This window comes from Lipotes vexillifer, unplaced genomic scaffold (genome assembly GCF_000442215.2).
Source record: "Lipotes vexillifer unplaced genomic scaffold, Lipotes_vexillifer_v1.1 scaffold83, whole genome shotgun sequence".
Lineage (NCBI taxonomy): Eukaryota > Metazoa > Chordata > Mammalia > Artiodactyla > Lipotidae > Lipotes > Lipotes vexillifer.
In genome coordinates, this window is record NW_006799780.1 from 3,266,198 (window position 1) to 3,277,541 (window position 11,344).

Here is an 11,344-nt window from a genome sequence, read left to right on the forward strand (position 1 = left end):
TGGGATAGGGAGGGTGGGAGGGAGGGAGACGCAAGAGGGAAGAGATATGGGGACATATGTATATGTATAACTGATTCACTTTGTTATAAAGCAGAAACTAACACACCATTGTAAAGCAATTATACTCCAATAAAGATGTTTAAAAAATATATATATGTACTTGATTGCATGTATTCCCCCTTCACCAAAATTACACATATACTGACCTTCCCCGCCTACCTCTTAGAAGCAGTTTCTCAGAGCTATCTGAAATGCTGTCTCCCAGGCTATAGTCCTTATTTTGCCCCAAATAAAACTTAAGTCACAGCTCTCACATTGCGCAGTTTTTTTAAGTCGACAGTAATGGACATAGTTTATAGTCAGTGGACATCTAGAAAATAATTTTATAATAAGTTCCACATGAAAGCATTTGAAAGACCTGGCCTAAAACAGTAAATAGAATGTCCCCCATTAAATGGTAGAAATCAGATATTTTTGAAAAATAAAAATGTATTTTTTGTTTTCAAAATCAGTATTAAATGTAGAATTTTTTATTTTTATCACATCTTTGGTGAGTTAATCAGAACTAAATTCTACGTACCTTTACCTTGCATTGGGATAAAGAATGATACAGAATTAACTTCTGATCATCTGTGCTAATATAAGGGATCAGGGGCACAGGCATTCCATTTGTCTTAAAAATGTATAATGAGATTGTGCATTGTGAGGTGGTTTTGTTTGTTTGTTTGTTTTTCAGGTGAATGGGATCATAGGATGCTTGTGTTTTACTCAGCTATATAGTATAAGCCATTTGTCTTTTTTTTTTAAACATCTTTATTGGAGTATAATTGCTTTACAATGGTGTGTTAGTTTCTGCTTTATAACAAAGTGAATCAGTTATACATATACATATGTTCCCATATCTCTTCCCTCTTGCGTCTCCCTCCCTCCCACCCTCCCTATCCCACCCCTCTAGGTGGTCACAAAGCACCAAGCTGATCTCCCTGTGCTATGTGGCTGCTTCCCACTAGCTATCTATTTTGTGTTTGATAGTGTATATATGTCCATGCCACTCTCTCACTTTGTCACAGCTTACCCTTCCCCCTCCCCATATCCTCAAGTCCATTCTATTTGTCATTTTTTAACATATAGCAGCCAATATTGGAAGGAATTGGCAACAGTGAATGCCAGGCATCAGTGAGAAACCAATATGGAATGCCAATTTGTCACAGGAAAATCCACAAATCTACTTGTGGATATACCCGAGTGTCATCTGTGAAATTAGACCGTATTCCTTCTGAGGATTTGTAACTATTGAAGGGAAACGCTGGGGTTCAGGGATTTGACAGCCAAAAGGGGAAAGTTAGGAACATGTTTCACTTTCTATTTCGAGTGAAATCTATTCTTTCCTCATTTTTTGTTAATTCCCACTTGAGATCCTGGCCTCAACACTTCTTTGGTTCATACTTTCCGTTCTAGCTTCTGTGGACACGGTGCTTGATAAATAATATACAAACTTGTGTGTGCACACTCTCATCTTTGTGAGAAAATAAGGTACTTTTTGGATGGAAATCTTGCAGTGCTTGAGAACTGCCTCTATTATAGGCCCTGTTTCTTTGCTAAAAATGGCAGCTTCTCTTAGGATGTAGCTTCCTGCATTCAGAACAGAGGTTCAGTAATCAGGTAAAACAGCTACTTTGGCTTTGCTCTTCCATTTTTTGTAGAATAAACGGAAGTATCTGTTTTGGGTTAACTTCATTGTGGAGCTCAACGGATATTGAAACATATGATTGGTTTTACATGATAGGATCAACTCATTAATTAGATTTTGTTATAGTTCAAGTGTACAGATAGTAGTTGGAATGACAGTTGAAGCCATGTATAAATGTTGATCTAATCAAGACACAATTGGTTCCCTATGTTGGTACTTAATATTTCCTAAATTCATGAATCTTTCATGTGGCCCTAAAATTACTATGAAAGTATATAATAAAACCTATTAGTGCTTATTAAAATCACAAGGATGAGCAAAGAATGATTAACGTGAAGGTAGGCATGTGAGAAGAGTGGAGTGGGGCAGTGAAAAATGGTCATATCAGACAGATACATGTGAAGCCGAACCTCACCACCTATGAGCTATGTAATCTTGGTCAAGTTACTTCATTTCTCTGTTCCTCAGTTTTCTCCTCTGATAAGTAGGGAGTAGTAACTACCTTGCACATTACTGTAAGGATTCGAGAAAATATTTTCAAAGTGTCTAGCTAGCTCAGTATCCAACACTTGAGAGGGATTCACTAAACTGGAAGCGGCTATCTCTGGTCTTGAGAAATGAATCATTTAGACTACGATTCTAAAGATATTTCACTTTTATAGAAGGTGGACAATTTTCCTTTAAACTTTCAGAGTAGATATGAAAGCAAACAAATATTAGCAATGCAGGGGGAAAGTCTGGTTATAAGCATAAAACTAGAGCAGGTATTAGAAGCATCTGGCAGGACTTTGAAAGGTGGCAGCATCAGTCAGTTTCTAGGCAGAAAAACAGAACTGAGATATTTTAAGAGAGAAAATTTAATTTGGAAAACTAGTCGCAAAAGTGATGGGAGAGCTGAGAAGGCAATCAGAGGTCAGTGAGGTAACACAAAGTTACCAATGGCAGGAAACAGCTATTGCTCCCACAGCCAGAGGGACAAAGGGAGGAGGTGGTGGAACCAGAGCTGAGGAAGCCTGGAGAGAGATGGAACCTGCCTGACGTGTTACACAAAGCAGAGAGAGAAAAAAGAAGTACCTTGGTTTTCCTACTTCTCACCCTTCAACCTCCAGTCATTGTCTCCTCAGTGGTCCATCCTAATAGAAATCAGTGGTCAAAGAGCTTGCAAAATGCAGTTTGCAGCCGTGAGGGTCCTGCAATACAGAGCAAAACAGGGGAAGGGCAGGGAATAGATCTGAGGACAAATAAACAGATAGCCAGCACAGGGACATTCACAGTTATTTTCTGAAGAATTGTTTGCATGGCCTGGGACAGAATTGCAAGGCAGATAGTCTACTGCTTTTGCATTTTTCCTTTCCTTGCCATCAGTACCCTCCCTGCCTGGATTTGGTGTAGGGCAGGTCTAAGGTAGTGAAATCCAAAACTGTGATTAGACCAGAAGGAGGCTCACAGGTACCACAAGTCAGAGTAGTTGGGGTCATACCCAGAGCAGAAGGCTATGGCAAGAACAAACAAAGGCAAGTAGGGTTTATTAGTCCAAGCAGATAAACTAGATTCATTGTTGGCAACAAATCAAAAGTCAATGTTAGTAGAACAATCTGCAATAGACTAAAGATCACGGTAGCTCACCCCAGATGGTGAGAAATGGATATATTTTGGGGGCGGAGCCAAGAGGATTATTGATTGATAAATATAAGTGTGAAGGAAAAAAAGGAAAAAAAATGAGTGAAGGACGTTGGCCAAGTTTATTCTGAGCCAGGAGGATAAAACTGCCATTTATCAAGGTGAGCAAGCTGTGAGAAGAGAAGGTTTGGGGAGGATAGCCAGAGTTTGACTTTTGATATGCTGAATTTTAGAACCTTTTGTTTTTAAAAGTTTCTTTTAAAAACTGCCCTTTTTGTGATTTTTTTAAAAAACATAACGCAGGAGGCTCAGTACTGAAACCAGGGAAATTATTAAGTGGAAGTCTATACATCTAATGGTGAAAGCTCATCATTCTACCTTCTTTGATTCTGAGAAAGCTGGCAGACAAGGTTTACCCACACCCTGTCCCCCAACTCTTCCCCTAACCCCAAGGGATTGGTATATTAGTCTTTGGGGTAATTGGCTCGCTTAAGAGAAAATCTCTGTACATACCAGTAATTAAGGATTTCCCATAGGAATATCTGAATCTACAGTGACTCCAAAGTAATTCCTTATAAATCCCCAAGCTCTGACCATGCACACTTCCATCATGTTGTTAATTCAACACATACACCAATGGACAGTCAAAGGTCAGCAGATTTACCCTAGGCACAATGTTAGGCCCTGTGAGAGACTCAAGGCCAGGAGACAACACCTGCTCATCAGTCTCAGAATTCAGGCAAGAATTATCCTGGGTTTGTCTCTGACATCTGGTAAACATTCTTTCAAAAACGTTGAATACATGCATGTTCATAGCAGTGTTATTCACAATAGTTAAAACATGGAAGCAACCCAGTGCCCATCAGTGGGTGAATGGATAAGCAAAATGTGGTACATACAGGCAATGGAATATTATTCAGGCTTAAAAAGGAAGGAAATGCTGACATATGCTACAATATGGATGAACCTTGAGGACATTATGTTAAGTGAAATAAACCAGTAACAAAAGACAATAATTGTATGATTCCATTTAAACAAGGTACTTAGACTAGTCAGAATCATAAAGACAGAAAGTATAATGGTGGTTGCCAGGGGTTGGGGGAAAGGGAGAATGGGAATTAGAATTTAATGGGTATAGAGTTTCAGTTTCACAAGATGAAAAGTGTTATGGGGATGGGTGGTAGTGATGGTTGCACAACAATGTGAATGTATTTAATACCACTGAACAGTTCACTTTAAAATGGCTAAGATGTTTAAAAGAAAAAGTTGGGAAAAAGAAAGTACTTGGAACTTCTGAAGAAAAGAGGAGTTACTATTATATAATGGCAGATGTTCTCCAAATTGCCTTTGACCAACAATTGATCAAGAAAAAGAACCAGGAACTAAAATTGGCACAAATGGACGAAAGGTACTGAAAGAAAATCAGAAAAGATAAATTAGAGGCACCTTAAAAGGAATGTTAAAATATTATTCTAATAACAATGACCAAGTATAATTTTTATATTTTTATTGTTAAACATAAATACATTTATTTCAGTCATGCTCAGTGTAAGCAATGCTATAATTATGTTTCACTTACACTTGTGATCCCATTTAACCATGCAGTATCTATGAACAGAATAACAAAGGAGGTCATTGGAGGTTAGAGCTGCCAATGACCTATTGTAATAATGAAATAATCTTTTCAAATTAACAGCAGAATTACTGCTTTATACTCTATTGTCTCATGTAAACAATACCAGATTTAGTGGAAAAAAATTAACAAAAGATGTAAATGATTTAAAGAGAATCCCCAGAAAGAAATAATATTGATAAAACCCGCAACTGAATATATCTATTTAGCCAATACTGAATGTGTATACTCATACATATAATGCATATATTTGTTCTCAACTATATTTAAAAATTCTCTATAAAAGAGACATTGTCTTTAGTTTCTATTCTTAAATCCTCAATAATATGTAGGGAATGTGTCTGAGAAAGAGCAATTATGTAATTATTTATATTGGTTGACAGTTTAAGGAATGAAAGACTAAATACTATGATGATAAGCTATAATAATTTTTTCTTTTAATATGGCATACAGTCTATGGTTTGCTGACAAGCTCACATGTTTTTTAAAATTTCTGTGCATTCAGATGGATAATAAAGAACCAGCTTTGGCTAATCAAAGACAAGTTAGTTGTTTGCTCAGACACTGAAAGAAAAGGAAGACACTGCAAAGCAGAATAAAGATCAAATTACAGATGTAGTTTTGGGGATCCTCAGCACATGTGATAATTGAAGCCTGCAGTAGAAGAGTTCATCTATGTGTAGTGGTGGAAAGAAGGACTTAGAACTGAGCTCTTAGGAGATCCACTATTTTGTGTTCTGATAGAGGAGAAGCTCACAAAGGGGATTTACACGGAGCTTCTGGAACAGTGTTGTGTCATAGAATCCAACAGAAGAGAGGGTTTCAAGAAAGAGGAAGTGTCAGCTTTGCCAGATGCTGAGAAGCCAAGGAAGACAACAGAAAAACACCCAATTAATTTAGTTTCATGGTGTCACTGTTAGTATTTGCAAAAACAGTGGAGTATTCAGGGACAGTCCATTCTAGAGAAGGTTGAAGATAAATAAAGAAGGTGGGAAAGTGAGTCAGTGAGAGCAAACACTCCTAAAAATGTGACAAGGGGAAGAAAGACAGTGAGGGGTGAAGGGACAGTTTTGTTTTTGATTGCATTGACAATGCCATCATTAATAGTGTGTCCCAGTGTGATTGAGAGGTCAGCCTTTATTCTGGAGTTGCAAGTATCATGCAGAGCCTGTTCAGATCCATGATGAATCTGTGTTCTTGCAACAAGGGAGCTCCCAATGGTACCATGGTTCAGTTAGAGAATGGCAGAAATTGCTATTTCTTCCCAATATCCATTCTCTCATTAGAATTTTCAGCGAGGCACAGGGCCCTCCAAAATAAAGACATACAGGGCCTCCCAAAATAAAACAATTCCCCGGTCTTCCTTGTAATTATATATGGCCAGGGGAGTAAGTCCTAAACAATGCAGATATGCAAGAGTATCCTGCAGCAGCTTCAGAGAACCTTCCTTAAGGAACAGCTTACATGAACCCTTCGACCCACTATGTCACTTTCCTCTTCCTAGCTAGTTGAAATATGGACATGATAGATGGAGCTGAAGAGCCATCTTGGACCATGAGGTGACATTGAGAATAGAGGCCACAATTGATAGAGTAAAAACCTAGAAGAATCCAAAGTATGTGTTGATGTCATAGAACAGAGTTCTATGGAAGCCCTAGACCACCTGTACCTGGATGTTAAGGCAAAAGGAAAATGAGCATCTAGTTTAAGCCTCTGATATTTTGGAGGCTACTAATAATACCCTTAGTCAAATCTAAATCTAACTAATATATAGAAGGACAGCAAGAAAAGTGCCGACTGTAATAAAATTGACAAGTCATCGTTGAAATGAAAACAGGTTAAAAGTCATTGAAGAGGGACTTCCTTGGTGGCACAGTGGTTAAGAATCTGCCTGTCAATGCAGGGGACACAGGTTTGAGACCTGGTCCGGGAAGATCCCACATGCCGCAGAGCAACTAAGCCTGCGTGCCACAACTAGTGAAGCCCACGTGCCACAACTGCTGAAGCCCATGCACCTAGAGCACATGCTCCACAACAAAAGAAGCCACCGCAATGAGAAGCCCGTGCGCCACAATAAGGAGTAGCCCCACTTGCCACAACTAAAGGAAGATTGCCAACAGCACGAAGACCCAACATAGCCAAAAATAAATAAATAAATAAATAAATTTATTTTAAAAAAAAAGTCTTTGGGGCTTCCCTGGTGGCGCAGTGGCTGAGAGTCTGCCTGCCGATGCAGGGGACATGGGTTCGTGCCCCGGTCTGGGAAGATCCCACATGCCACAGAGCGGATGGGCCCATGAGCCATGGCCGTTATGCCTGTGCGCCAAGAGCCTGTGCTCCACAACGGGAGAGGCCACAACAGTGAGAGGCCCGCGTACCGCAAAAAAAAAAAAAAGTCATTGAAGAAAATTCTATTTAGGAAAAATAATAGTGTTAATTTAAGACCATGGATATTGTCTGGGAGTCGATGTCAAGAAGGAAATGGAGAATGAAATTTTGCCATTTGCAGCAACATGGATGGACTTGGAGGTCATTATGCTAAGTGGAATAAGTCAGACAGAGAAAGACAAATACTGTATGATATCACCTTTACGTGGAATCTAAAATATACAACAAACTAGTGAATATAACAAAAAAGAAGCAGACACAGATATAGAGAACAAACTAGTGGTTACCAGTGGGGAGGGGGGGAGGGGGCAACATAAGGGTGGGGGAGTGAAAGGCAAAAACTGTTGGGTGTAAGATAGGATACAAGGATGTATTGTACAACATGGGGAATACAGCCAATATTTTGAAATAACTGTAAATGGAGTGTAACTCCAAATAACTGTAAATGGAGTGTAACTTAATTTTTTCTAAAAAAAATAAAATCATACGAAAAAATTTTAATAAAATAAATTAAAAAAATTTTTAAGCCATATACAAAAATAAACTCAAAATGGATTAAAGATCTAAATGTAAGACCAGATATATATAAAACTCCTAGAGGAAACTATAGGAGTTTATATAAAACTATATAACTCCTAGAGGAAAACATAGGCAGAACACTCTTTGACATAAATTACAGCAATATTATTTTGCATCTGTCTCCTAGAGTAATGGAAATAAAAGCAAAAATAAACAAATGGGACCCAATTAAACTTAAAAGCTTTTGCTCCACAAAGGAAACCATAAGCAAAACAAAAAGACAACCTATGGAATGGGAGAAAATATTTGCAAATAATGCAACTGGCAAGGGATTAATTTCCAAAATATTCAAACAGTTCATACAGTTCAATATCCAGAAAACAAAAAATGCAACCAAAAAATGGGCAGAAGACCTAAATAGACATTTCTCCAGAGAAGATATACAGATGGCCAATAGGCACATGAAAAGATGCTCAACATCACAAAATTATTAGAGAAATGCAAATGAAAACTACAATGAGGTACCACTTCACACCAGTCAGAATGGCCATAATTAAAAAGTCTACAAATAACAAATGCTGGAGAGGGTGTGGAGAAAAGGGAACCCTCCTAGACTGTTGGTGGGAATGTAAATTGATGAAGCGACTATGGAGAACAGTATGGAGGTTCCTTAAAAAACTAAAAGTAGAGTTACCATATGATCCAGCAATCCCATTTCTGGGCATATAACCAGAAAAGACAAAAACTCTAATTCAAAAGGATACATGCACCCTGATGTTTGTAGCAGAACTATTTACAATAGCCAAGACATGGAAGCAACCTAAATGCTCGTCGACAGATGAATGGATAAAGAATATTACTCAGGGCTTCCCTGGTGGCGCAGTGGTTGAGAGTCCGCCTGCCGATGCAGGGGACATGGGTTTGTGCCCCATTCTGGGAATATCCCACATGCCGTGGAGCAGCTAGGCCCGTGAGCCATGGCCGCTGAGCCTGTGCGTCTGGAGCCTGTGCTCTGCAACGGGAGAGGCCACAACAGTGAGAGGCCCACGTACCGCAAAAAAAAAAAAAATATTACTTAGCCATTAAAAAGAATGAAATATTGCCATTTGCAGCAACATGGATGGACCTAGAGATTTTCATACTAAGTGAAGTAAGTCAGACAGAGAAAGTCAAACATCACAAGATATCACTTATATGTGGAATCTAAAAAAAATGATTCAAATGAACTTATTTACAAAATATAAATAGACTCACAGACATGGAAAACAAACTTATGGTTACCAAAGGAGAAAGGGGAAGGGATAAACTAAAAAAAAAAAAAAAAAAAGGAAAATGTCACATGAGGAAATGTGGTCCCATATAATCCAGTCTCCTTGTATATCACTGGTCAATCACAGCAGACACTCTTGCAAAGTATTACTTCAAGAGAAAAAGTGAGGTAGATGATGATTCCCTTTTGCTGTTTAGTGTATACTTTCATACTTTCTTTTAACCTGTTTAACTGGATATATATTTTAATTTGTTTAACCTGCTTGACTGTATATCTATCTTTCTATCTATCTCAGATGTATAAATACATGTGTGTGTATATATACACATATATAGTTTAATATGAGTCTCAGAGTCCAGTATTGGCTTCTTTTTAACATTAAATAAAATTGTAAAGGGTGCAGAAAAGTTTCTTCTGGTTATCTCTTTCTGAAGGAGTAACTCAAAAATATTTTAAATGAGAAAATTCACTTTTGAACTATCAAATGTTACCAAAAATAGCTAATAAAAACATCATCATCTCTCATAATAGAGGACAGGATTTCCATTCTATTTTTATTGAGAGATTACCATTATAAAACTACATATAGTGGGCATGAATTTTATTGCACAATGCCAGGATACAAGATATATCACATTTCCTTATTTCCTAAATCAAATGTAATCTGTTTTGAGGTTGGAGGGAAAATTCAACCAATCATTTTTGAGATTCCCTTCTCTTTCTTGATGGGGTCCTGCAACAATCCTAGTAATGTCAAAATCAGGAGGTTGAGCTGTCCTTTGCTCTGTGTGGTTGCCATATTTGCTGTTGCTCTGTTGACTGCAGGACGCTGCTATACAGAACTGGAGCTGCGTCTTGGGCACTGAAGATCAGGCAGGCCCCAAGATACATCTTACAAGGGATCTTTCCACTGACTTCAGACTGTGCCTCTCACTGCCAAGTTCCTGGGGTCAATGCATGGCTACAAGGCTTGGTCTCTGCCATCCAGTGGTGGGTTCCTTGTCTTCTCTCCAGCTGTAGAAAGTTAATACTCTCCCAATGTTTGAAAATGTGATCCCTTTTCTTGAATATACATAATGAAAGGAGCTGGTAACCCCAGTTCATTTTTTCTCCTAATCATACATAATGTTAAACTTATGTAACTCAGAAAGTATGTCAACCTTTGTTTTGAGCTTGTTCTCACAAAAATATAATTATTTAAGTGACTAAAAAGTAGAATAATTAATTTCACTTCTCTGATTTGAATTTCAGTTCTCTTTCTGGCTCCAGTTTTTTTTTTTTTTTTTTTTTTGGGGACGGTACGCGGGCCTCTCACTGTTGTGGCCTCTCCATTGCAGAGCACAGGCTCCGGACGCGCAGGCTCAGTGGCCACAGCTCACGGGCCCAGCCACTCTGTGGCACGTGGGATCTTCCCGGACCGGGGCACGAACCCGTGTCACCTGCATTGGCGGGCGGACTCTGAACCACTGCACCACCAGGGAAGCCCTCTGGCTCCAGTTTACATGCTAACTGGCAGTGGAATTAGATCACTAACAGTTGTTTCTTCTCTCTATAAATTGCCTGATATTGTCAATTGCATCTTAACATATTTGAGCTTTGGTGAATTTCCTTATGCCAGCTTCCTAAACATAAAATTAGTATAACTGTGTACTAATATGATATACCTATATCTTTGAAAATTTTTAGATGAATTCAATTGTGACTATCCTTAGATATAGTATAAAAGCACCTAATAGTTTTGATAACCTTTTCTTATTGACCTGTTTTATGACTTTACAGAAAAAAGTAGAAATCTAACATTAGAGTTATAAGAATATCCTAATCTGATTTAAATTTAATTATAATTCCTTGGACCATTTTAATAATATTTTTAGTATCATGATTTTGGCAGTGGATATGACGTGTTTATTATAGTATTAAATATTGGGATGTACAATGGTGAAAATGCTGAAATGTGTTTATTAAAAGCTAGAGAATTGGTTTAGTATCATATATATGTAGTATATGATATGTAGTATCATATACATACATACATTTAACTTACATATATTACCCCCCCCCCACACACACACACCATTAGTCTCCTTTAGAGAGTACAAGGAAACCAACTCATTCTTCTGAAAATGGTCAGTAAAGTAAAAGGTTGAATATTTAACTTCTCTTTCCTGTATGAACTTTATTTCAGGAAAACTAAATTGTTATTGAGGGACATTTTTCTTTCCCT